Below are 27,820 nucleotides of genomic sequence, written 5' to 3'. Positions count from 1 at the left end.
GGCTTGGCAGGGTCGGGATTGGGGAAACAAACAATATTTTAATTTAGGCCTAGCTAAAAAGACCAAAAATAAGCCACAACTAATGGGGTCTCATTGGGGGTTCTGTTCACGGATCTCGCTTTATAGACTAGACTAAGTTACTATTTATTTTTTTTAGATTCCCGCATCCCGCTTACACTATGTAAGTAAACAATTCTAATATTTTTGTAATTTCCTATGTCCCGCTAAACTTCATTTCCAGTTTTCACGGCACAATAATTTGACTATTAGTGACACTAAGTACTGTGGTATTTTCACGGTACTTTACCAATAACAGAATAAGGCCATATATTTCGGTGTGTAGAAATACCGCAAAGGAATTCTTAATGGCGCTGACTAAGAAGAAAGTTTTTGCATTAAGGACACTAAAACGATGTTTTAAGATCACAGAGAATATGGATATATAGGAGGATATGATTCAATACCTCATATCTGTAAAGTTAGGTATCAATAGATATTGTAATTTTGAAGTTAAATGACTTTTTAATCAACGCGTGCCACTCGGCACGTGACCAACGGCTTATTGCAAATTCACTAATCATCATGTTCAATCAACCTAATCCAATACACAATTGTCTTTTTATCGTTACTTATTGATTAATTAATGGTTGTTGTTGAATAAACCTAACGGTTTAGCGTGGTAAAATTTCAAGTTTATGAAAGAAAAATAAAAAAAAAATAATTTTGTGTTTTAAAACTTTGCCTTTGTTATATTTTGTTTTTAAGGAAATTGCTATGCAAGCTTTCTTTAAAATTAAAGAACCCTATTTTGAGAGATACAAATTGAGACAAAAATGCTTTTGAGATTTCGTTTCCTTGTTAACAACACAAGAGTTTACATATATTATCATTATACCATGAATGAGTGACATATGCATGAGAGTATGTGGTGTCCGTGGGGTTCTTCAAAATCCGATTACAGAAGTAATATAGAAAAACTCCAAGAGGTAAAATTATATTACGTTTTAAAAAGAGACTATAAATCATAACTGTCTCCTATGAACAATAACTCTAAAACTGATGTCAATGCTTTTTTTAACAATTCATCTTTATTTCAACAATTGAAGATGAATACCATTTTATTTTATAATGTAATAAGCATCGTGATGTAAGAAATATAATTCACAATGTGCAGGCGCGAATCTAGAGCTTGAAGCGGAGGTTTGGGGGAGGGGGTACGTGATAAATGTTTAGAATACTAGAGAAGTTTTCTTGTTATATAAAACCATATGTTTTTCAATAAATGGCAAACTTTTGTTCATCCGGCATATGGTTACTCTAAAAAACTTTTGATTAGTTTAATTATTTGATTACAGATCGTATCTACCCGTTTTGCAATTGCTGTATCACCCTAAATGAGGCTAATAAAGATATGTATAATAAAATATAGAGGTAGCAGTCTTGGATTGTCTTAATTAAATCCTTTGATCCTCTACTTATCATCAAGTTACCCTCTGGCCAATGTAATTATGACTTGTGTATATTTAAAGAAGTTACTATATATATCGTTATTCTCATAAAGCAAATGCATTACATCGGTACAGAGATAACAAATGCAACAATAAATATTTACAATATGTACAAAACAAGCGAGAGAGGTTACAAAAGTTACAAGCCAGGAGTACAAGCACGGGCCGACAAACACAAGTATTTATATTTTCTATAAAAAAAAACAAAGCTTCTTCAGAACTGGTTTTCTTGTACTTGACATAACTTCAGAGAATTTAACTGTATTTTGCCGTTTTGTAAAATATGCAGTTAAAAACTCTTTTCGTTTTTGATTGAAAAATTTGCATTCAAATATAAAATGATATTCGTCACCTATTTGTCGATTGTTACATAGACTGCAAAAGCGGTTTTCTCTGATTACGTTTTGCCATCTTCCTGTTTCAATCGGCAACTTAGTATTAGTCGATTGAAATCGACAAAAAACAATAGCGTCTTTGAAGTCCAAAATATTAAAATATTCTTCAATTTCAATTGCAAGTTTTTCTTAAAAATTTTGTAGTTTATACCTTTTGACGAATTTTGAATGAGGGAATTCCAGTTCTGATATATTGATCTAGTAGCAATCTCTGCTTTATGACAGTTTTTAACCATTCTTTATTAAGAAAATTTTGTGACTCCCATATGTTTGAGAAACCACAATCTTGAAATATTTTTTGTATAAACAAGATCCATTTTATCTAGTTATTATGTAGCGACAACGTGTCACCCTATTCAATATATAGTAAAGATTAAAAATGAAAAATCAGAATATATTTTAATATAAAATTTGTAGAACAGAAGTTAAGTATCCCATAAAACATAATGAATCATTATACATGCAGAAACCAAAGCAGCAAAGATATAGTCAATAGAATCTATTTGTATTTGCCTATGTTCTATCCTTATAAAACCTTGCTGTGAGGCATGGTCCCTGACATCAGAAAAATGAATGAAGTATTGGCAACTGGACGTTAAGCAACCAAATATAAATCCTCACTTTTCCGTGAAGTGTTCACAATTATTTGTCTTTTTAAAATTAAAAGGATTAAAAATTACCAAACTGAAAAGAGTTGAAAATACTTTATTACTTTAGAAGTAAAAATTATAACAGACAGAATATATACGGCAGAAACAAACAAATGGGAAAAAAATAGAGAACAATTTGAAATACCATATATACATGTTTAAACAGTATACTAGCAGATTATGAACGGGTCAAGGTTGAGCGAACGTGAATTTCTACCTATTACACTAAAAAGGTGACAATCAATTTTTTGAGGCACGTGTCGAATACACATTAGATAACTTTCTAATTAAAAAAGGTATAATTGTAAAATTTAAAATTATGAATTTTTACAAAGTCTATTTTTATATTCCATGTCCTTTGTAACAGTTGTATCATTCCATCAGGTCCTTAGTGCACATTTTTGTTCTTAGTGCACTAAGGGGGTCCTTTGCGGTATTACTACGGACCCCATATATTTGAAGCTGTTCAAAATACTGTACATTATAGGTACGTGTATCAGATTGAACAATAATTGTCATATATATAAAAAGAATAAGTTATCTGGTATGAAATATGTCTGCACTGGAACGATAATATATATATTATAGCCAGTCAAGGTCGTTAAAAACTTCCATTTGTTGTTGTCCACTGAAAATAAGCTCTTGAATACACGAATCCCCGTTTTATTAATGCCAAATTTATTTGTTAGTATTTCCTGAGACTACTATTTTATAGAAGTCTCAGGTATTTCTTATTCTTTTTCTTATGATTTTATCATATTTTTTTTGTGAAATTCTCTGTGTGGTTGAACATGAAATTGCCTCCGATGCTACCAAGAAAATTTGTTTAATGTCAAATGTTGCAATATATGCTAAGTATTACACGTGGACAGGATGTTCCCCAAAAAATAAGTTATACACACCCCGAGGGTACACGCTAGACGTGTCATATGGAAAATTACTGGGTCACCTGTAAGATGGTATTCAGCCATGCAACTAATCAGGTTACTTAACTGACCATGTCACTTCAATTTAAAGTTTATCGGTAGATCAAAATGATAAATTCGTTTTAATTAAACATTTCAGATCTAAAGGATTTATCATTATAATGAAGTGAAATAATTAAACCATATCGTAATATTTTCAAAAGATTATTTATTTTCATATTTTTTTTTATCTATGCCGGGAAAGAATTGAAAACTGTATTTATAATTTTTTAATTTATTTTATAAAAAAATCCGTGTAGGTCTCATGAAATGGAACCCACGCATTCCTACTTAAGATTTATAAAGGAGTAGGTTCAGTAAGACCCCTTTTCGGCCCCAAAATATAGCAGTTTTACTAAATTGTATAGTACTAGAACCGAACACCTGTTTTGGTATATATATACATATAGTTAATTTACCGTAAATAACTGCGAGAAAATGAATAATACACAAGTTGATTATTGTCTCCTCTCTGCTTATTAATTTGCATGCAATATTTTCTCTGATTTACTTGTGAGATCACCGACACTAATAATAATTACCTAAAAAAAATAGGTGCTCCGTACTGGGAAGATCATATCGGATCCTATCAATTTATTGGTTCCATTCCCCCAATTAAATGAGTCTAAACGTCTCCTTAGAAAAAATGCCTTGCAATGCGTCTGAACTACTAAGTACTTCCATATAATTTCGAAAACAGATAATAATCTATTTCACTGGATGAGATTGAGCTGACGGATTTTTAAATGGAAATGTATTAATTTTTATTTATAGCACAAGTTTTACAAGGCAAGATTATTCACCCTGTTCGCCCTACAAATCAAATGGTTGCCTCCTTACACCTACACGAGCTAAAACATATAAATATGAACATTTGATATCATTTATTTTGTGTGACAACTCTTCACCAATGACCTGAGTGAAAGGTTGACATGGGCAGATCCAGAAATTTCCATTTTTTTAATTTTTTGTTGTTTGTTTTTTTTTTTTTTTTTTTTTGGGGGGGGGGGGGGGCAGAGGGGGATGCTTGCTCCAGTCATGCTTCAGTGATTCCCTATATAATCAACAAAATATTTCACACCAAAAAGGGGGGGGGGGGCGGGGCTTTCTCCTTAATAAGAAATCTCTGTTTTCAGGCATAGGCTCATATAAATTTGCCTTTTGAAGAACTGAAATAAATATGAAACGGCTAATGAGTTTTCAGATGCTTTACATTAAAATACATCATGTACATACATGTGACATACACAATTATATATAAATGTAGAATCAAATCTTGATAAATGTATGTAGTTGAAATTGTTAGCTTTAAACATTAAAAAAATGAACTCCCAAAGTTTAAACACTATTAAGAATGACCATGAACAGGAGTTTTGAGAAAAAAAAAAGGCAGGATGAGACACTAGCAAAAAAAAAGTCAGGACGAAAATTTAGGTAAAAAAAGTCAGGATAAACTAAAAAAAGAAAGACAGGAACGAACAGAGTGAATAAAATAAAAAGGCAGGACAGAGATTACAGCTAAAAAAAAATGCAGGATAAAATTTTTCATCCTAGCCCCCCCCCCCCATAAAAATCAAATGGTAGCTCCCTTAGTCAAGTATATATCTACTCTATTAGGTCTCTAGTTTGGATAGTGTATAACTTGCAAATTAAAATCATACTCCTTCCAAATTTCTTTCTTTAAAATATTATGGATGAAATAGCAAGTAAAGAATGAAATTAAATTGGATGAAATGTGTCAATTTTTTTGGTAAAGTAGTATGTCTGAAGTTGTCAAACTTAATGATAGACCCTTCAGGGGCGGATCCAGTCATTTTAAAAAGGGGTTTCCTAACCCAGGACAAAAAAGGGGGGGGGGGGGTAATTACATGTCCCCATTCAAATGCATTGATAGTCCAAAAAAGGGGGATCTTTGACACATTCCCCATTCCCATTCTCAATTTTATCATGTAGTCGTCGTAGTCCGAAGACACTTGGTTTTCGCATAATTACTTTTAGTATAAGTTAACAGAAATCTATGAAACTCAAACACAGGGTTTGTGACCAGAGTTTTTGTCCAGAGTTTAGAAATTACACGAATTAGGGGCCAAAAGGGGCCAATATTAAACTTTGTTTGATTTTATAGAAAATTGAATTATTGGGGTTCTTTGATATATATATATTCCAAATCTAACTGAGTATTTAGATTCCTAGTTTTTTGGTCTTGTTTAAATTGGTCTATCTTAAGGTTCAAAGGGTCCAAAATTAAACTTATTTTGATTTTAATAATATTTAAATTCTTGGTGTTCTTTAATCATGTTAATATGCTGAATCTGAATATTTACTTAGATTTTTAGTATGGGCCCAAATTTCAAGTTGGTCCAAATTGGGGTCTAATATTTTACTTTGTTTGATTTAAAAAAAATTGAATATATGGGGTTCTTTGATATGCCGAATCTAACCATTCATTTAGATTTTTGATATTTTGGCCCGTTAACAAATTGGTCCACATTGAGATCTAAAGGGTCCAAAATTGAACTTTATTTGATTTCATCAAATAATGAATTATTTGGGTTCTTTGATCATGTTGATATGCTGCATCTAACCATGTATTAAGATTTTGAATATTGGACCATTTTAGAGGTTAATCATGTTAATTGTCAATTTAAAATTTTTAAGTACTTGGACCACATTCATTCAATGTCAGAAACCTATGCTGCATCAACTATTGAATCACAATCCAAATTTACAATTCAGAGTTGTATCCATAAAATTGAGAATGGAAATGGGGAATTTGTCAAAGAGACAACAACCCGACCAAATAAAAAAACAACAGCAGAAGGTCACCAACAGGTCTTCAATGTAGCGAGAAATTCCCTCACCCGGAAGCGTCCTTCAGCTGGCCCCTAAACAAATATATACTAGTTCAGTGATAATGAACGCCATACTCATTTCCAAAGTGTACACAAGAAACTAAAATTAAAATAAAACTAGACTTACAAAGGCCAGAGGCTCCTGACTTGGGACAGGCGCAAAATGCGGCGGGGTTAAACATGTTTGTGAGATCTCAACCTCCCCCTATACCTCTAACCAATGTAGAAAAGTTTGAATTGAATGTTGTGTCCATACTTGCTCCAACTGTTCAGGGTTTAAAGTATACGTTTGTATCAAGCTGAGCCATGCATAGCTTTCTTATTGGTTAATTATATATTAATTTGAAATTTTGACGAGTGAGACACATACAGATTATACTGTTAACAATATTTCAGAGTTTAACGTAGTCAAGCAAAACAAATCATAGAAGAATAGTTGAATCATGTTTTTGTTGTCCAATGAAAAATTAGTACGAACACCAAGAAAAAGTATGGGAATGTTTGTTTTTTAAACTATTGACCAGGGTGAAAGTCTTTGAAAGTCATGACTGACAAAAAGTTTGTGAAATGAAATAGCACAAATATTCCATTTTTATTAAATATTATTGTATATAAAGAAAATACTGATGTTTAATAATAGTTTTTACCCTTTTTATGTTTTATAGGACAAGAAATATAGAAAAATAATGAAAAATATAAACAGTTTCAATAGAAATGAGCGACAAAACAAGATAAACAGAATACAACAAGGCCTAAATGGTAAGACCACTTCTATATACTGTAAATTCAGAAATTATTGCTTGCATTTATTATTGTGATTTTTCAGGGAATGGACAACTTATTGTGATTACAAAAAAAATCTGCATCAATTATATATACATGATATATATATATGTTTCTGTTATCAAAATATGATTTCTTATTTTTGCGATGCTCACCCAGTCACATTAATTGCATTACTAAAAACCTCTGGATAATTTCTGAATTACAGTAATAAACATGATAAAAGTAATTGCCTTTGAATGATGACTCTTATAAAAATAAGAAGATGTGGTATGGTAAATGAGTGACTTATCCACCAGAGTTCAAAGAAGTGGATGCAAGAAATTAAAGGCCAATGATGGGCTGGCCTTCAATAATGAGACAACACTTCCTTTATAGGTCAGCCAATAAAGATCCCAACATGAAAAGATTTAAACAATCCAATTTAGTTCAACATGTTCAAAAACAATAACAATTAATAAAAAAATATCATGTCTGTGAGCACTCAACCTCTTACCTGACCATACTATAGGACAGTGGTTCAAATAACACAGTATATGAACATTCTATAACAACTTTTGCAAGTGGCTAAACTTTAAATATCACTGCAAGGCACTAAACAACGAATATTAAATGTTGGACACAAAGCACTGAAATAAGAGAACTCATATAAAGCATGACAAGTAAGAATATCAAATGAAAGTTTCTCAAATGTTAAAGTCATATGAAACGAGTGAGTGATGAAAAATAAAGTTTGTCCAACTTTTGAACCAATGCATGTATACATCATAAACTTAGTCCTCTGTGCACGATTTTATCATTATTTTCACAAGTATATCATATAAATCGTCAATTTTTTTTTCTCTCTATTTGTTATGATTTAACAAATAATGCTGCTCATTAAATGCCGTGTTTTGAAGCTGAGTTTTACCGATTGCCACCTTATAGTAAACAAATCACAAAAAGCATGGGTATTGAGCACGTGTTTAACATGTATAATCAGCTATTTGTTTATTTCAATGACAGATCCTTGCATATTGTGGTCACCAGATTTTTACGAGGAGGGTTACGCTCGGGTCACTATGTATATGGAAAATATGTATCGGCGAATTGCTTCCTGGAAGCAAGCAATTAAAAATAAGTAAACTTCTTCTAAATGTGGACAAATTAAAGAATTTTCATCAGAAAAAAGTATATGTACTTAAGTTGCATAATGAAAACTATCCATTTAGTTATAAAAAACATAATTATTATACATATTTTTTTTTAATTTGAGGTTTCTTATGACTTTAATTAAAACATGATAAAATAAGCCTATTTATATTGCTGTTTTTTTCTCCATTTATCATGTTTATAACTTTTTATTTTTATTTTGTGTATTTATAGGTCAGATATCTTGGTTTTTATGATCATCGTCAGGTCCTGCAAGTCTATACTGAAGAGGAAACTTATTTGTTAATACTTTTCTACATAATGTGCTAATTGGATTAATTAATGTGAAATGAACTCAATTGTGTGTTTTTCTGGAAAAAGAAATAGAAAAAATTCTACAAAATTGCTATAAACAAAATGGAGTACTATCAAAGATGCACAAGGACACAATGGTGTAAAATGTAACAACCTACATATTCACTGATGGATTATGGAGAAATTAAGAAAAAAAATAGTATCTTTGTCATGTTTGTTGTCGAAATAAACACATGCGTTATCCATTCATGTACATAATATTATGTACATGGCTCTCCATCATATCAAATATACAGAGAAGATGTTTGAAGAACAAGTTGCCAAAATTTATTCAACCAATTGAAGGAAGATGTCTTGTGAATGGAATTATTTATGCACTGAACTGTTATGTAGGGGGTAGAATAATTATACACAGCAGCTGAAACAGAAGACAAGTTAATTTGACATGAAAAGTGTTTATTTTATATAATCTTTTGTATCAACATGATCAATAATTCAGTCTAGGAGAAAATATATTTATACTGTTTGTCAATGTTTGTACTGTTATGAAATTTTTATAGAGGAAAAACATTTCCTTAAGGGAAATTTGATGTTCAGAAATTTCCTTAGAGGAAATTTGAAGAACAATGATTTCCTTAGAGGAAATTTCCTCAAAGGAAAATTTGAAGCGGCAAATTTCCTCAAAAGAAAAAGAATTTCCTCAAAGGAAATAATTATGCAGCAAATTCCCTAAAGGAAATCTTTTTCCCTTGAGGAAAACTCTTTTTCCTCTGAGGAAATTGTTGAAAAAAGGGGCATTACTTTTTCAACAGTGGTGCTAGAGTCAAACATTTTTAGGACAAATATCAGAGAACCAATACCAATCAAGTTATCAACTTCATTTTGACTTAACTCCAAAAATTAAGGTGACAACTTTTGCACTCAGCGGAATTGCAAACTTGTCCTGGATACTGTTAATATTCTTATACAAGACCTGTTTATTTTCTCTTGCTTATGACCTTAGATATATTATTAATGCTGTATGTTTATGCTTATGACCTTAGATATATTATTGCTGTATGTTTATGCTTATGAAATTAGATATATTATTGCTGCATGTTTATACTTTTGACCATAGATACATTATTGCTGTATGTTGATTGTCACTTGCTTATGACCTTAGATATATTATTGCTGCATGTTTTTTTTAAAATGCTTATGACCTTAGATACATTATTGCTGTATGTTGATTGTCACTTGCTTATGACCTTAGATATATTATTGCTGCATGTTTATGCTTATGACCTTAGATATACTATTGCTGTATGTTGATTGTCTTTTGCTTATGACCTTAGACATGTTAGATATACTATTGCTGTATGTTGATTGTCTTTTGCTTATGACCTTAGACATGTTAGATATACTATTGCTGTATGTTGATTGTCTTTTGCTTATGACCTTAGATATACAATGTATAATATTGCTGCATGTTTATGCTTATGACCTTAGATATATTATTGCTGTATGTTTATTGTCACTTGCGTATGACCTTAGATATATTATTCATGTTATTTGTGCAGGTTTATTGACACTTGCTTAAGTTATTTTATTGCTGTTTGTTTAATTTTCTGTTTTTGTTTCACACATTTTACTTGATGGTGTTATCTCAGTGAAAGATGAAATATTAAAACACAAGTGCCTTATTTGTTATACCAATTGTAATGTTTTGTCTTTTTGAAAATGATATTCTCAAATGTACATAACTTAAATTAAGAAGTGTTGAAATTAAGTAAGGATATGGTATGTGATTGCCAATGAGACAACTAAAAACCAGAGATAAAGGTATTTTCAGCCAGTGACTGAACAGCCGTCAACAATGAGCAAGACCTATCAACATTTAAATGTCTACATGAAAAAAACACAAAAACATTCAAATGGATAAACATAAGACACTGTGTACAATGGTGTGAAAGCTATATATGCAAAACTATATACTGAAAATTCAAAAATTATTGCTAGCAATTGTAAGTGCGATTTTTCTCAATTTCATCATTTATTTGTGTGCAAAATTTAGAATAATCCTGTTTAGTTCATAAAAAATTTCAATATGCAAGTGTATATTATTGTGATTATAACCCTGTCACTATTTTCACAATAATAAAAACAGCAATAATTTCTGAATTTATAGTAGTTAAATTTTTGACACATAGTGATTTACTTTCAATTAAGCATGCCAAGACAAAAATCGTAGAACACACAATTATATATTTCTACAATTAAGATTCAAAGAAATACTTGTACCCATAATAACTTAGTCCGTTTTGTGAAATTGCTTCACTCATGCAATTAGAGGATTTTTTTATGTTTTCTTTTTAGTTATATCACTTCCCATGTGAACAATTATTGTTCCCATGGGAAAACATATTGTTCCCAAGGGAAAACATATTGTTCCCAAGGGATAAATTATTGTTCCCATGGGAAAAATTATTGTTCCCATGGGAAAAAATATTGTTCCCATGGGAAAAAATATTGTTCCCATGGGAAAAGTATTTTCCCATGGGAAGAAAAGGAGTTCCCTTGGGAAGAAAAGTTCCCTTGGGAAATTTAAAGTTTCCCTTGGGAAATTTAGAACTTCCCATGGGAACAAACAATTTACTTATGTTCCCATGGGAACTTTAAAGTTCCTATGGGAACTCTAAACTTCCCATGGGAAAAGTAATTTTTCCCATGGGAACTTCCAATGTTCCCATGGGAAATTCTAATATTCCCATGGGAATTATCAAATTTCCCATGGGAAATGTACTTTTAATCAGCTGCAGTGACAAGAGTGACAACAGTGACAAGTTGGGACATATGGCATTTTTTTAATTTTTCAATAATCTATCACTGGGCAAATTTTTTTTTTTGATATCTTGTAAACCGACAAAGTCAGATTTGCCGATACCGGAATGGCAAATTTGTCCCGCACAGTGTTTTTGGCTGTAAAATGGCTAACTGTAGTATACCGCTGTTTGAAATTCATAAATCGATAGAGAAAAAACAAATCCGGGTTACAAACTAAAACTGAGGGAAACGCATAAAATATAAAAAAAAACTACGAAACAACAAAAAGACATTAAAATGTAACACAAACAGAAACGAACTATAATATAACAATGGTCATTTCCCTGACTTGGTACAGGGCATTAAAAAAAATGGTGGATTGAACCTCGTTTTGTGGCATGCCAAACCTCCCGTAAAGCAATGTTAAATATAACATTAAAACGACAGCATAACATTACAGGACTACAATACAAATAAATAGAACATATTGGACAAAGACACACACGAATAATAGCTAACAAAAGGCACCAGGTATAAAATCGAATACGCCAGAAGTGCGTTTAGTCCACACAAGACTAACTAGTGACGCCCAGATACAAAAAGTTTGAAAGTCAAAACAAGTACAAAGTTAAACAGCACTGATGACCAAAATTTCAATACGGCTAGGGTTTTCTGCTTGGGATAAGTACATCCTTATTATTTAGCATAATCTATACTTTTGCAAACAGTAAATTTTATAAAATGACTATATAATAGATATACATGAAAACACTGAAAGTATTAACTAATAACATTAAAAAACAGATACAATACATAAACCAACATAATCCAACACAAACAAATACACACCCGAGTTAGCCAAATCCTAAACGCAAAAAGTCAAATGTTGTGATAATTACAGATGCCTAGATCGTACAAGTTGTTAGATCGTACAAGTTGTTTCGGAAAACTGTTTCGGATACCTATAAAATCATAATCTATAAAACAAATTTCAGACCAGATTACCGAACAACTGAATATATATTTTCAATAAAGACAATACTAAACTATCATATATTTAACGCGCTGAAGTACGTCCATTATTCAAAGTTCATTAATCATTATTCAATAATGAATAATGAAATAGTTCACTATTCACTATTCAATATTAAAAAATGAATAATGAATAATGAAATAGTTTATGTTTCATTATTCAAATTGAAGCGGTGAATAGTGAAATAAATATAAAAACAATTGACTGTGACACTATAGCTATATCCTGATTCGCAATCACCATAAAAGGGTTTACGGAAGATCTTAATGCCACAATATGCGTAAAAACGAGGAAATACATGTAGCTAATTTTGAATAATGAAATGGAAATTTTGAATAATGGAATGGACTGGCAGGACCCTTCAGCTCCTAATTAAAGATATATATTATACCTCGATCGAAAGCTTATTAATAGAGGAACAAAATGTATATAGTCAATATGTTCCGCAACGCATATTAGAGGAGTAACGAAGGACTTAAATATCGAAATACGCGTGAACATTGAGAAATAGCCAATTTTGAAAAATGAAATGGAAATTTGAATAATGGAATGGACTGGCAGGACCCTTCAGCCTCTAATTACAGATATATATTATACCTCAATCGAAAGCTTATCAAAAGAGGAACAAAATATATCTAGTCAACATGTTCCACAACGCATATTACAGGAGTAACGAAGGACTTCAATATCGAAATACGCATGAACATTGCGAAATTGCCAATTTTGAATAATGAAATGGAAATTTTGAATAATGGAATTGACAGGCAAGACCCTTCAGCCCCTTATTACAAATATATATTATACCTCTATCGAAAGCTTATCAATAGAGGAACAAAATGTATATAGTCAATATGTTCCGCAACGCATATTAGAGGAGTAACGAAGGACTAAAATATCGAAATACGCGTCAACATTGAGAAACAGCCAATTTTGAATAATGAAATGGAAATTTTGAATAATGGAATGGACTGCTATGACCCTTCAGCCCCTAATAACAGATATATATTATACCTCAATCGAAAGCTTATCAAGAGAGGAACAAAAGGTACATAGTCAAAATGTCTCGCAACGCATAATACAGGAGTAACGAAGGATTCAAATATCGAAATACGCGTCAACATTGAGAAATAGCCAATTTTGAATATTGAAATGGAAATTTTGAATAATGGAATGGACTGGCAGGACTCTTCAGCCCCTAATTACAGATATATATTATACCTCAATCGAAAGCTTATCAAGAGAGGAACAAAATGTGTCAAGTCGATATGTTCCGCAACGCATATTACAGGAGTAACGATGGATTTAAATATCGAAATACGCGTCAACATTGAGAAATAGCCATTTTTGAATAATGAAATAGAAATTTTGAATAATGGAATGGACTGGCAGGACCCTTCAGTCCCTAATTACAAATACATATTATATCTCGATCGAAAGCTTATCAATAGAGGAACAAAATGTATATAGTCAATATGTTCCGCAACGCATACTAGAGGACTAACGAAGGACTTAAATATCGAAATACGCGTCAACATTGAGAAATAGATAATTTTGAATAATGAAATGGAAATTTTGAATCATGGAATGGACTGCTATGACCCTTCAGCCCCTAATAACAGATATATATTATACCTCAATCGAAAGCTTATCAAGAGAGGAACAAAATTTATACAGTCAATATGGTCCGCAACGCATATTACAGGAGTAACGAGGGACTTAGATATCGAAATACCCGTGAACATTGAGAAATAGCCAATTTTGTATAATGAAATAGAAATTTTGAATAATGGAATGGACTGGCAGGACCCTTTAGCCCCTAATTACAGATATAGATTATACCTCGATCGAAAGCTTATTAATAGAGGAACAAAATGTATATAGTCAATATGTTCCGCAACGCATATTACAGGAGTGGCGAAGGACTTAAATATTGAAATACGCGTGAACATTGAGAAATAGCCAATTTGAAAAATGAAATGGAAATTTTGAATAATGGAATGGACTGGCAGGACCCTTCAGCCCCTAATTACAAATACATATTATACCTCGATCGAAAGCTTATCAATAGAGGAACAAAATGTATATAGTCAATATGTTCCGCAACGCATACTAGAGGACTAACGAAGGACTTAGATATCGAAATACGCGTCAACATTGAGAAACAGATAATTTTTGAATATTGAAATGGAAATTTAAATTATGGAATGGACTGCTATGACCCTTCAGCCCCTAATAACAGATATATATTATACTTCAATCGAAAGCTTCTCAAGAAAGGAACAAAATTTATATAGTCAATATGTTCTGCAACGCATATTACAGGAGTAACGAAAGACTTAAATATCGAAAAACGCGTCAACATTGAGAAACAGCCAATTTTGAATAATGAAATGGGAATTTTGAATAATGGAATGGACTGCTATGACCCTTCAGCCCCTAATGACAGATATATATTATACCTCAATCGAAAGCTTATCAAGAGAGGAACAAAAGGTATATAGTCAATATATTCCGCAACGCATATAACAGGAGTAACGAAGGACTAAAATATCGAAATACGCGTCAACATTGAGAAATAGCCAATTTTGATTAATGAAATGAACATTTTGACTAATGAAATGGACTGGCAGGACCCTTCTGTCCATAATTACAAATATATATTATACCTCTATCGAAAGCTAAATAATAGAGGAACAAAAGGTATATAGTCAATATGGTCAGCAACGCATATTAGAGGAGTAACGAAGGACTTAAATATCGAAATACACGTCAACATTGATTAACAGCCAATTTTGAATAATGAAAAGGAAATTTTGAATAATGGAATGGACTGGCAAGGCCCTTCAGCCCTAATTACAAATATATATTATACCTCGATCGAAGGCTTACTAATAGAGGAACAAAATGTATATAGTCAATATGTTCCGCAACGCATATTACAGGTGTAACGACGGACTTAAATGTCGAAATAATAGATGAATAAATTGAGAAAAATCAATATGTGCCGCAATGACCATTTGAGGGGTTACGAGGGACCTAAATGTCAAAATTCGTGTGAAAAATAAGAAACAGTCAATTTTGAATAATGAAATGGATATTTTGAATAATGGAATGGAATGCTGTGACCCTTCAGCCCTTTACTACCTTATACCTCATTCGGAAGCTTATAAAGAAAGGAACAAATGGTAAATAGTCAATTTATTCCGCGGAGTAACGAAGAACTTAAATATCGAAATACGCGTGAACATTTTGAGGGAAATTTCTGCTGGGACAGGACCGAGAAATCCGAAAATCTTGCACGCTCGTTGACGAGGTTAAGAGGGGGAAACGTGGTTGGTTGGGACTGAAGGGAACAAAGTGGGGGTTGGGGTCGTGGGAAAATGCATCTTTGTGGAAGAAAGAAAACACACCAAGAAAAAACCACAGATAGTAAACACAATGGATTGTAAGATTACAAATATGTCTGATCAGAGAGAGAATATGGCACAAGAGGTAGAAATTTTGGAAAATACTGACGAGGAAACTCTCAAATAGCGAGAAGTAGGTCAGGACTCACCCTACATTGTCAAAGACATTAAAGATGTTGACACGAAGTGTGGGTTCGCAAAAATTATAACATTGTGCTGGAAAGGGAAATATCCGCACTTGGGGATGTGAAAGACTAAACAAACAGCTGACCACCGTCGGGGCAAAAAGAGAGACAGATGGAGCTGTTCAAATCGTGAGCTATGGGTTGAAAAAAACCAGGCGCACCGGCTATGATTACCACGACTTTTATATTTGTGATAAGGACGGTATGATTGGAAGTGTTAGGATATGTTGTTTAAGCCTGAAAATCGGGTCTAAAAATATTTAATTGGGGATGGTTGGAAAAACCATAAAGGAATATTTTGACAGATCCTTGCTGAAATTGGACACGGGTTGCTGCAGCTGATCTTTATGGTCATAGTAGTTTTTGAGGCAGGTGACGACTTTTCCAAACTCGGCATCATAGATATGTTCAAACAAGGATTTTTTGGACTGGGACAATCGCAAGGTATCGTGGTGTTTCTTTTTTTTTTTTGTTACATGCCTAGAAATTAGTGTGAGATCCATTACGGTGGTAGCATTCAAGCAAGCTAGAAACCGCAGAGGAAGGGTGACTATAACACCTGTACCGGTCAAAGCTGAACCAAGGGTACTGCTGGTTAACACCAAACTAACCACAGAACAAGCACCCAGTGCTACAGATACAGCTTTGTCCAGACGTTTATAGGCATTCAAAGTAGTTTGATACCTTCAAATTTCTGCATCGAGTTGATTCGACACACACTGACTATAGTCTATCGGTACCAAGAATCTAAATCGTTCATTTATTTTATAGGAGCATACCGAGGAGAGGAATGTTTTTGAAGGGACTGTAAGCATCTAAATATAAGATCAGAACGGCTCCGTCGTGGAATTGCTGACCACGCTCCAAGTAGAGTCCATACCCATAGGTAATCCGGGCGTTTGAGGATTTGAGGTGGAGACCGTTGCCATTTGGATTCACTGTGCAAACGCAAGAAGATGAATACGGATAGTGAGATGTTCACCTCTGAGATCGATGAGCCTACCGTCTTGATCGTTGAGATATGTTTGCATGCGATTGCTGGTTCGCAAGATCACTGCCAAGTATACTACCTATAGGTGCTTGGGGGTTTGAATGATTTTCATACCAGGACCGTCTGCGAGAAAAAGCTGTAGATTGAAGACTACTGTGTACCATTTACATAACTTCATGGTTAATATCACCATTCACCAGAATGCTGTTAATTCTGATGATATTTACAATGTGCTTCCCTTCTGTATAACCGTTTGTGATCATACCGAACGTGTAAATCTGCCACTTGAATCCCAGGACGGTGTTGATGTTATTGACAACTTTGCAGTCTACTTGATAGAGTTTGGCGAGGGTCAGCGTTGCCTTTAGGGTCGCCCGTTTGGCATCGATGATGATTTTCGTTTTGTGTTTGTTGAGCCGTTGCTGTCGCTGGATTTCATTGTTGATGTCCTCGATGTCATAGGCTCAGTGCGATGGAAAACCAGTTGGTACCATCATCGGGAGAGTAGCGGAAGGAATGATTACCTGTATGCATATGAATGTTAGGGATGAAATTATTGGTTTTCAGGTTTACCAATGCCATCAGGTCTTGGATTCCTTGAGTAAGGATTTGGCTTTCGTTTCCAGAAACGATGAAGGAATACCCATGCTTGGTGTTGGTGATTTTAGCAATTTGCTGCAACCATGTGTTATCCATTTATTTATGGTACACTATTGTCACATATTTTTGCTTCCACTCTTCGATACCGTCATACTTCTCAGTTGTTTAATTACCTTCACCACGATCGCATAGACTTCGGCAGGGCGGCTGGCAAAGAGGAGTTACTTGTAGGTGAATTTTATTCATTTTTTTACATTTTGTACACGACATTCATCTTCAGTCCATCGGATTCAAATTGCAGGATTTTGTCGGAAATCATAAGTGTAAATGCCTCGGTGTTTGCAGGTACTTTGGGCTCGAACTCGATCAGGATCTGAATGTCAACTGTCGATTCTTTCAACTGCTTAGACAGGTGACTCACATCAATGACAAACAGTGGATACAGATCGACGAAATCGGAGGGGTTAATGTTGCAGTTGCTGATAAAACAGTCCATGTTGACGTAGTTAGAACTCTGCGACATTCTTGTACACTCTAACGATCTTGGTTTGTGTGAAACTGGCATTGAAGTCTACCGCTGGGTAGCGTTCTGCGTTGAGAGTGAGGTAGATAGTTCGCAACCGGCAGTGGTTGAACACGGCTTCATTTTGAGTCCGATCGTACTTTTACCGGTCTGAAAGGCTACGATGATGTATCCGGGTTTCTCCCGAGCGCTCTTGGCAGACAAACGCCAGTGGAACTGTAAGGTTTAGGTAACACTTGTAGAATCACACTGTCGTATTCGGAAACCACAATCGATCTTACTCTTGCTTTGGATGGTCTTTTACAACCGCAGTTTTTTTTCATCGGAAAGAAGGAAGGACGTGAGGAACAAACCAAGAGATCTTACTCAGGTTGATTTTCACCGAGTCCTCAGGTTGATTTTCGCCACGTCGTTGACAGCAGCAGCAGCAGGAAGGCATTGTCGTTCGACTCGCGCACTAGTGACAATTCGTGCTTTCATTGAATTCATATATAATCTTGTTGTAAAAGCCGAAAATATGTCTCATGGGTATGGAATGAAAACGATCCTTTTATTGGCGGGCTTGGTGATAATATACTCATGACGTGCTGTAAACCCTGTGTTTTCGGCCTTGGCTTCGGTAGATGAATCTTTGTTGAGACCTTGGGTTTTGGAGAAATTGTTGGGATAAAACAACATTCCCAGCATAGTGATAGCAACGACTGGGTTGTTGATATGTTCGATCAGCTGACCTGAGAGCTTGCATTAATTGTAACTGATAGTCTTGAAGAGATACATGATTCCATTGTGAATGAAAGACACTAGATCTGCATTAGCATACGCACTACCGTGGTTCTTTTACAATCGCTCCTCTCCCAAGAGATAACTTTCAGCGGGATGGAGGAACAAGTCTTGGGTTTCGATGTTGATTCGGATCTCACCTGGATTATTCAGGCTGGCACCAGCTTCAGTTTCGTATTTGTGAACCTTATATTCTTCGAGACTTTCGTCGAAGGTCAACACTTCGGTGATTATAAGGATGTTGGACATTATGTATTTATTTATAGCACTGCACAAAGTCGTGGATGGTAGCAATACCAGAACCGGAGATCAGGTTGTTCAACTAGGTTTGCTGCGGTTTGCTGCTTTGAACATTGGACTGTTGAGTGGACATGCTGCGTTTTCGGGGGCGGGTCACTTTATGAACCACATAGTCGACGGCTTTGGGGTCCCTTTTTCAACACCTCTCAAGGCTGCATTGGTGTTTGCACTCACGGCTTTACTTCCTATGGTTTTGGTGGCAGAGGAAGTAAACATGCGTCCAGCTAAACTGGCGATTGTGTCAAACAATCCTCTACCACCGTATGCGTACTTACAGGCGTAACCTTTCTTGATTTGCAACATTTACTTATAGGGTACTATGATGAAGCGCCATATGTTCTTCGATGCTGATATATCTACCCTTTTTCATAGCATGGATAATCGACACAATTTCGTTGCGCACACCATTATTTCCTGCTCGGTATGCTGCAGCACACAGTTCCAAGCGATGGAGAAGCTGCTTGAAGTTGAAAAAAACACGGTTTCCAGCTTAATGCCAAACGTATACTTCTGGTAGATGTGGGACACGATCCCCTTCCACTTGTAATTCGTATTCGCCTTCGGGGTTCTTGAATTGAAAGATGGAATTGCCTTTATACATAGCACCGGAACTTTTCAGGATCTCTGCATAGTCGTCCAGGTCGTCGTGCTCGAACGATTTTGGTTTTTCTTTTTCACCATGACTTCCCAGAGGCCAAGGGTTCCTTTGTACTTCACACTATCCATGAACAAATTATCACCGTCAAAAGTAACTGGTGAGCTTCCGATGAAGATACCATCGTTTTCAGATCGCAATCCAAAGGTGTGGTCGGCGGATGTAGTCTAACTGAGCTGCAAATGCTGCTGTGCTCGAGCTCCGAGGACGGTTTCTGTAGGTGGTGCAATGAGTAGTGGGTCGACAAACTTGGGCGGTAGAGGAGGGAGGGCTGGCACTGTTGCAGGAAGGTCTGCGATCTTTTTGGTGATCTCTGAAGCTGCCTCTCGCTAAGCCTCAACCACAGGCTTGTACACCTTCTAAAAGAGGGACGAAAGATACCAATGGGACAGTCAAACTCATAAATCTAAAACAAACTGACAACGCCATGGCTAAAAATGAAAAAGACAAACAAACAACAGCACACATGACACAACATAGAAAACTAAAGAATAAACAACTGCAACTGCAAGGTGTGCGATGCCAAGAAGTCTCAATGTGTTGATACAACCGATTCAGGGTTCATGAACAAAGTAATCAACCGATTACCCATGAAAATGCATCTACCCGGACACAACTTCACCGGGCGAGGGACTAGACTAAGCAAGCGACTACTTCCCGATGGTACCCGAAGGCTTGGTCAAAACCCATAAATCAAGTTGAACAGGCAGCATATCACCACGATCTTTGTTATTCCCAACACAAGGATGCAACCACACGCAACACCATCTGTGACAAAGCTATGCTAGCCTCGCTTAACACCATTCGCAACTCTACCACACACGAACGCTTGGACTGCAGCATGGTCGGACCCATTATCGGTACCAAAGTCTGGGTGTTAAAAAACTGTTCGCTGGACCGATGAACTAGCTGAGGAGATGCACAAACCAGTTCGACGCTAGTTTGTTTCATAAACGCTGTGTAGCGGTGGGTGGTGTGGATGAGACCTGGGCGACCGACCTCGTTGATATGAGTGACTTCTCCAGGGACAACAAGGGAAATAAATTTACCCTGAGCATAATCGATGTCTTCTCGAAATATGTCTGGCTGATACCACTCAAGAACAAGCAGGGGGTGACGGTGCGGGATGCCTTCCAAGCGGTGTGCCCAAGAAGCTATGTACAGACAAAGGCACTGAGCTTTACAAAAAACATGTAAATCAGCTGCTTCAAAAGCATAGTATCGATATCTACTCCACCGGGAACGGAGAGAAGGCGAGTATTGTCAAACGTTGGAACCGCACCATGAAAGAGAAAATGTTCAAATACTTTTCAGCAAACTCCACACGCACCTATATCGATGTCATGGACGATCTTGTTCGCCAGTGCAATACCACCAAGCACCACTATCAAGATGGCCCCTGTTGTCCTAAGGAACATAAAAACAGGTTGTATTGGAACCTTAACGGCAGCATACCTCTAATTAAACCTCTCGATTTTCCGAATCACCAAGAAAGGTACATTCAAGAAGAGATACACCCCCGCTGGACCGAAGAAGTATTCCCCATTTCCCTAGTTTTGTCAGAGGCCCACCGGGCAATCTTTTCTACGATCTTTTCATCTATCTCCTCAAAGGTTTCAACCAAGTCCGTGGCCGCGGTGAAAATCTAGTTTCCAGAGTGAAAGTATCTCTCGTTCTCATCATCCTCCATACCTGTTGGATTAATCTTTTCAAAGGTACAGTGCATGATCACATTGGTTTGCCCCTTACAATGCCCAATCTCCTATAAGTTCCACCCGTGACACCCGAGTGACCTCAAGGGAGGTCTGCACATCCATGCCATGATGGGGGTCATATTCCAGGTAGTAAATACATCTTTAAAGGCTTTCTTCGGCGAATGTACCTCAATTTTATCCCCAATGGCTTTCCTATATTCCCAAATCTTTTCCTGCACCTTCTTTAGCAATCGATCTATCGACAGCCTGCTAACCACTTTCAACCCAAGTTGTTTTGTCTGGGTGACAATCTCCTTCCTCGTGTGGGGTTTGGGACGACGATGAAATCTAAGATTTGTCTTCGTTCCTATCACCTCTCAACAAACTGATCTTTCCTCAACCGGGAATACGCTCGAAGGTGGTTCATTTTGGTTATACCTCTCAGGGCTTTGACGTTTTCAACTACTAACTCCGTGTTCACTATTGGATCCATGTCTTTATCCTAACAATAAAAAAAATCAATTTAGGTCACCCCAAAACCACCATCCTCAATTCACTGGTTTTCAGACCCATATTTCGGGCCTACAAAACATATCCTTACACTCTCGATCCTACAATCCTTATAAAAAAAAGAGTCGTGAAACGTCCCCGGTGCGTCTGGATTTTTTAATCCCATAGCTCACAAATTGCACAACTCCATCGGTCTCTCTCTTTGCCAAGACGGTAGTAAGCTGCTTGTTTAATCTCTCACATACCCATGTGCGAATAGTTTCCCCTTTCGAGCACAAGGTTATAATTTTGCAGACATTTACTTCGTGTCAACATCTTTAAGGTTTTTGACAATCCAGGTTGAGTCCTGCACTACTCCTTGCCATTTGAGAATTTTCTCATCATTGCAGCGCTGTTCTCGATTGGCCTTAACAGCGTCCACTTTTTTTCAGAATTTCTACCTCTTGCGCCGTATTCTATCTCTGATCAGACATATTTTTAATCGTAAAATCTATTGTGTTTATTCTATCTGTGAATTTTTATTGTCGAGCCTGCAACTTTTGTTGCAGAAGCTCGATATAGGGATAGTGATCCGGCGGCGGCGGTGTTAGCTTACTTCTGAAAAGCTTTATATTTTAGAAGGTAGAAGACCTGAATTCTTCATACTTTATATATAGATGTATCATGTTACGAACTTTCCGTCAGTCACATATCCAATGTCATTAACCTCATTTTCATGGTTCAGTGACTACTTGAAAAAAAAAAGTTAAGATTTTTTGTGATGTTAAATTCTCTCTTATTATTAGTAATAAGATACCTATATTTGGTATGTGCATACTTTGCAAGGTCCTCATGCCCGTCAGACAGTTTTCACTTGACCTCGACCTCATTTCATGGATCAGTGAACAAGGTTAAGTTTTGGTGGTCAAGTCCATATCTCAGATACTATAAGCAATAGGTCTAGTATATTTCGTGTATGGAGGGACTGTAAGATGTACATGTCCAACTGACAGGTGTCATCTGACCTTGACCTCATTTTCATGGTTCAGTGGTTTAGTGGTTATAGTTAAGTTTTTGTGTTTTGGTCTCTTTTTCTTATACTATATATAATAGGTCTACTATATTTGGTGTATGGAATGATTGTAAGGTGTACATGTCTAGCTGACAGGTGTCATTTGACTTTGACCTCATTTTCATGGTTCAGTGGTCAAAGTTAAGTTTTTGAGTTTTGGTCTCTTTTTCTTATACTATATATAATAGGTCTACTATATTTGGTGTATGGAATGATTGTAAGGTGTACATGTCTAGCTGACAGGTGTCATTTGACTTTTACCTCATTTTCATGGTTCAGTGGTCAAAGTTAAGTTTTTGAGTTTTGGCTTATTTTACTAATACTATATGCAATAGGTCTTCTTTATTTGGTGTATGGAATGGTTGTAAGGTGTACATGTCTAACTGACAGGTGTCATCTGACCTTGACCTAATTTTCATGGTTCAGTTGTCAAAGTTAAGTTTTTGAGTTTTGGTCAATTTTTTCTAATACTATATGCATTAGGTCAACTATATTTGGTGTATGGAAATTATTTACATAATGATCTATAATATGTCAGTAGCGCAGGTTTTATTTGACCTTGACCTCATATTCACGGTTTATTGCTAAGTGTTATATGCTTGTGTTTTGGTCTGTTTTTCTTATAAGCAAAAGGTCAACTATATTTGTTAGAATTGTTAGATGTACATGTCTGCCTGGCATGGTTCATCTGACCTTGACCTTATTTTCATATTTACATGTAATTGATCAATGTTTCATTTTCTTGGTTTATGTTGAGTTTATGTGACAATTGAAATAAAGCGTTTAATTATATAGAACTATATGACTAAGCTACTTAATGAACACGGATCTTTTAATCGCATATCTTTTTGAGATGCCCTCTGGAACTCGGTCATCCGTCCTTCTCTAGCACACGGGTGTGCCGTATGGCTACCGTCATCCGTTTCTAGTCAACATATACTGGAAACATGGCAATATAAAACCGCCAAACTAATTTTTAATACTAAGATGAATATTCCTAAAGCTGCTTTATTCCTAGATTTGGGATGGGAGCCAATAAACGATTTTATTGAAGGCAAAGGGTGTCTTATTTTGCTAGGATTCAAGGCCTTGACTCAAGTAAATTATGCCGAATTGTATTTGAAGAGCTCAAGTCCCTAAAGCTTCAATATGGTTGGTCTGGATCACTTTTATAACTCGAATGTCAACTCTAATATATTTAAACAGTTTCTTGGAAGGTTTGTCCGGAGAAGGCAATATCAAGAAATAAATGATAAAAGCAGTCTAGATATTTTCTCAAAATTTAACTTTGCACAAGGAAGGCAACCATATCTGACGAACTTGCTGGACTTCAAGTCTGTAAGACTCAAAATGTTAATACGAACAAGTTGTTTACCTGTAAACAAAGTCTTGTATAGGATGAATCTTAGCGAGAGTCCCACTTGCCAAATGTGTTTATTTAATTCTGAAGAGTCCATTGAACATTTCCTATTAGAGTGTTCTGGCTTCTCCTTAATCCGTAATAAATACATATCTGATATAAATGAATATCTAAGTTTTACTTTCCCGGGCCTCTGCTTCACAGAGTTATCGTCCTACGATAAAATGCAAATACTGGTTGGTGATTGCTTTTATGAGGTTGATCCCTACATTAGTAAAACATTAGACAGTTTAAGTAAAAAGATGTTCTGTGAAATGTACATGCAATTGGTTTTGGAACCTAAACTTTAAATGTTATTTTTTTACGTTACTTTTAGTTTAGTTCATATTTATATGCTGTGCATAATGTTTATTTTTCTTATGTAAAGATGATGTCTTATATTACTATGTACCAATTTATAGTCTGAAAATATTTTATGAATATTTATACTTGTCTGTATATATTCATTGCATATGTTGTTAGACGCATTTGTGGATACCCCGTCCGCAAGTGCCCCCGTTGTAAAGAGGTAGTTTCTAAATAAATATATATACATATTATATATAAGACTATCAACATAATATCAATGATTAGTAAAGAAGGCGAGACATTTCATCGTGTGCACTCTTGTTTGTGTATGTGTGTGTGTGTGTGTGTGTTTCTTTCTTCCACAAAGACACATTTTCCCCCGACCCCAACCTAAAAATGATATTTAGGTCCTTCGTTACTCCTCTAAAATGCGTTGCGGAACATGTTGACTATATACATTTTGTTCCTCTTGTAATAAGATTTCTAATGAGGTATAAGGTTTATCTATAATTAGAGGCTTAAGAGTCACAGCATTCCATTCCATTTTTCAAAACATCTATTTCATTATTCAAAATTGGCTATTTCTTAATTTTCACGCGTATTTTGGCATTTAGGTCCTCCGTAAACCCTTAAATGGTCATTGCGGCACATATCGTTTATACTCAGTTTATTCCTCTATCAATGAGCTTAAATTTGGTGTATACATTTTGCCTTGATTAGGGACTGAAGGGTTGCAGCAGTCAATATCATTATTCAAAATAAGCTATTTCTTAATATTCAAGCGTATTTCGATATTTGGGTCCTTCGTTTCTCCTCTAACATGCGTTTTGGAACATGTTGACTATATACATTTTGTTCCTCTTGTAATAAGCTTTTTAATGAGGTATAAGGTTTCTTTATAATTAGAGGCTAAAGGGTCACAGCATTCCATTCAATTATTCAAAATATCTATTTAATTATTCAAAATTGTCTATTTCTTAATTTTCACGCGTATTTCGGCATTTAGGTCCTCCGTAAACCCTATAATGGTCATTGAGGCACATACCGTTTCTACTCAGTTTATTCCTCTATCAATAAGCTTTAATTTGGTGTATAAATTTTGTCTTGATTACGGACTGAAGGGTTGCAGCAGTCCATTCCATTATTCAAAATAAGCTATTTCTCAATGTTCACGCGTATTTCGATATTCAAGTCCTTCGTTACTCCTGTAATAACCGTTGCAGAATATATTTATTATATACCTGTTGTTCCTCTCTTGATAAGCTTTCGATGGAGGTAGAATATATATCTGTCATTAGGAGTTAAAGGGTCATAGCAGTCCTTTCCACTATTCAAAAAATTCATTTCATTATTCAGTGGAACATATTGACAATATACATTTTGTTCCTCTATTAATAAGCTTTCGATCGAGGTATAATATATATCTGTAATTACGGGCTGAAGGGTACTGACAGTTCATTCCATTATTCCAAATTTCCATTTCATTATTCAAAATTGGCTATTTCTCAATGTTCACGCGTATTTCGATATTTAAGTCCTTCGTTTCTCCTCTAATATGCGTTGTGGAACATATTGACTATATACCTTTTGTTCCTCTCTTGATAGGCTTTCGATTGTGGTATTCTATATATCTATAATTAGGGATTGAAGGGTTCTTCCAGTGCATTCCATTATTCAAAATATCCATTTCATTATTCAAAATTGGCTATTTCTCAATGTTCATGCGTATTTCGATATTTAAGTCCTTCTTTACTCCTCTAATATGCGTTACGGAACATATTGATTATATACTTTTTGTTCCTTTTTTGATAAGCTTTCGATTTAGGTGTAATATATATCTGTAATTAGGGGCTGAAGGGTCCTACCAGTCCATTCCATTATTCAAAATTTCCTTTTCATTAGTCAAAATTGGCTATTTCTCAATGTTCACGCGTATTCGATATTTAAATCCTTTGTTACTCCTCTAATATGCGTTGCGGAACATATTGACTATATACCTTTTGTTACTCTCTTGAAAAGCTTTCGATTGAGATATAATATATATCTATAATTACGGCTTGAAGGGTCCTGCCAGTCCATTCCATTATTCAAAATTTCCATTTAATTATTCAAAATTGGTTATTTCTCAATGTTGACGCGTATTTCGATATTTAAATTCTTTGTTACTCCTGTAATATGCGTTGCAGAACATGTTAACTTGATACATTTTGTTCCTCTGTTGATAATCTTTCGATTGAGGTATAATATATATCTGTAATTAGGGCTGAAGGGTCCTGCCAGTCCATTCCATTATTCAAAATTTCCTTTTCATTATTCAAAATTGGCTCTTTCTCAATGTTGACGCGTATTTCGATTTTTTAAGTCCTTCGTTACTCTTCTAATATGCGTTGCGGAACATATTGACTATATACATTTTGTTCCTCTATTAATAAGCTTTCGATCGAGGTATAATATATATCTGTAATCAGGGCTGAAGGGTACTGACAGTTCATTCCATTATTCCAAATTACCATTTCATTATTCAAAATTGGCTATTTCGCAATGTTCACGCGTATTTCGATATTTAAGTCCTTCGTTTCTCCTCTAATATGCGTTGCGGAACATATTGACTATATACCTTTTGTTCCTCTCTTGATAGGCTTTCGATTGTGGTATTCTATATATCTGTAATTAGGGATTGAAGGGTTCTTCCAGTGCATTCCATTATTCAAAATATCCATTTCATTATTCAAAATTGGCTATTTCTCAATGTTCATGCGTATTTCGATATTTAAGTCCTTCTTTACTCCTCTAATATGCGTTACGGAACATATTGATTATATACTTTTTGTTCCTTTTTTGATAAGCTTTCGATTGAGGTATAATATATATTTGTAATTAGGGGTTGAAGGGTCCTGCCAGTCCATTCCATTATTCAAAATTTCCTTTTCATTAGTCAAAATTGGCTATTTCTCAATGTTCACGCGTATTCGATATTTAAAT

The 27,820-nt window shown here is 35.0% G+C and overlaps 1 long non-coding RNA gene across 1 annotated transcript; it reads left to right on the top strand.

Annotated features, from left to right (window-relative positions):
* Positions 1-4,064: 4,064 nt before the first annotated feature.
* On the top strand, positions 4,065-10,295 carry LOC143073555 (uncharacterized). The gene is made up of 3 exons (XR_012977529.1): positions 4,065-4,272; positions 7,036-7,129; positions 8,519-10,295. It is a non-coding gene; the product is annotated as an uncharacterized LOC143073555 (long non-coding RNA).
* The last annotated feature ends 17,525 nt before the right edge of the window (positions 10,296-27,820 follow it).

Source organism: Mytilus galloprovincialis, chromosome 4, assembly GCF_965363235.1.
Source record: "Mytilus galloprovincialis chromosome 4, xbMytGall1.hap1.1, whole genome shotgun sequence".
In the NCBI taxonomy this organism is placed as follows: Eukaryota; Metazoa; Mollusca; class Bivalvia; order Mytilida; family Mytilidae; genus Mytilus; species Mytilus galloprovincialis.
The sequence above is the reverse complement of the archived record's forward strand: the minus strand, read 5'-3'. Positions and strand labels throughout refer to the sequence as shown.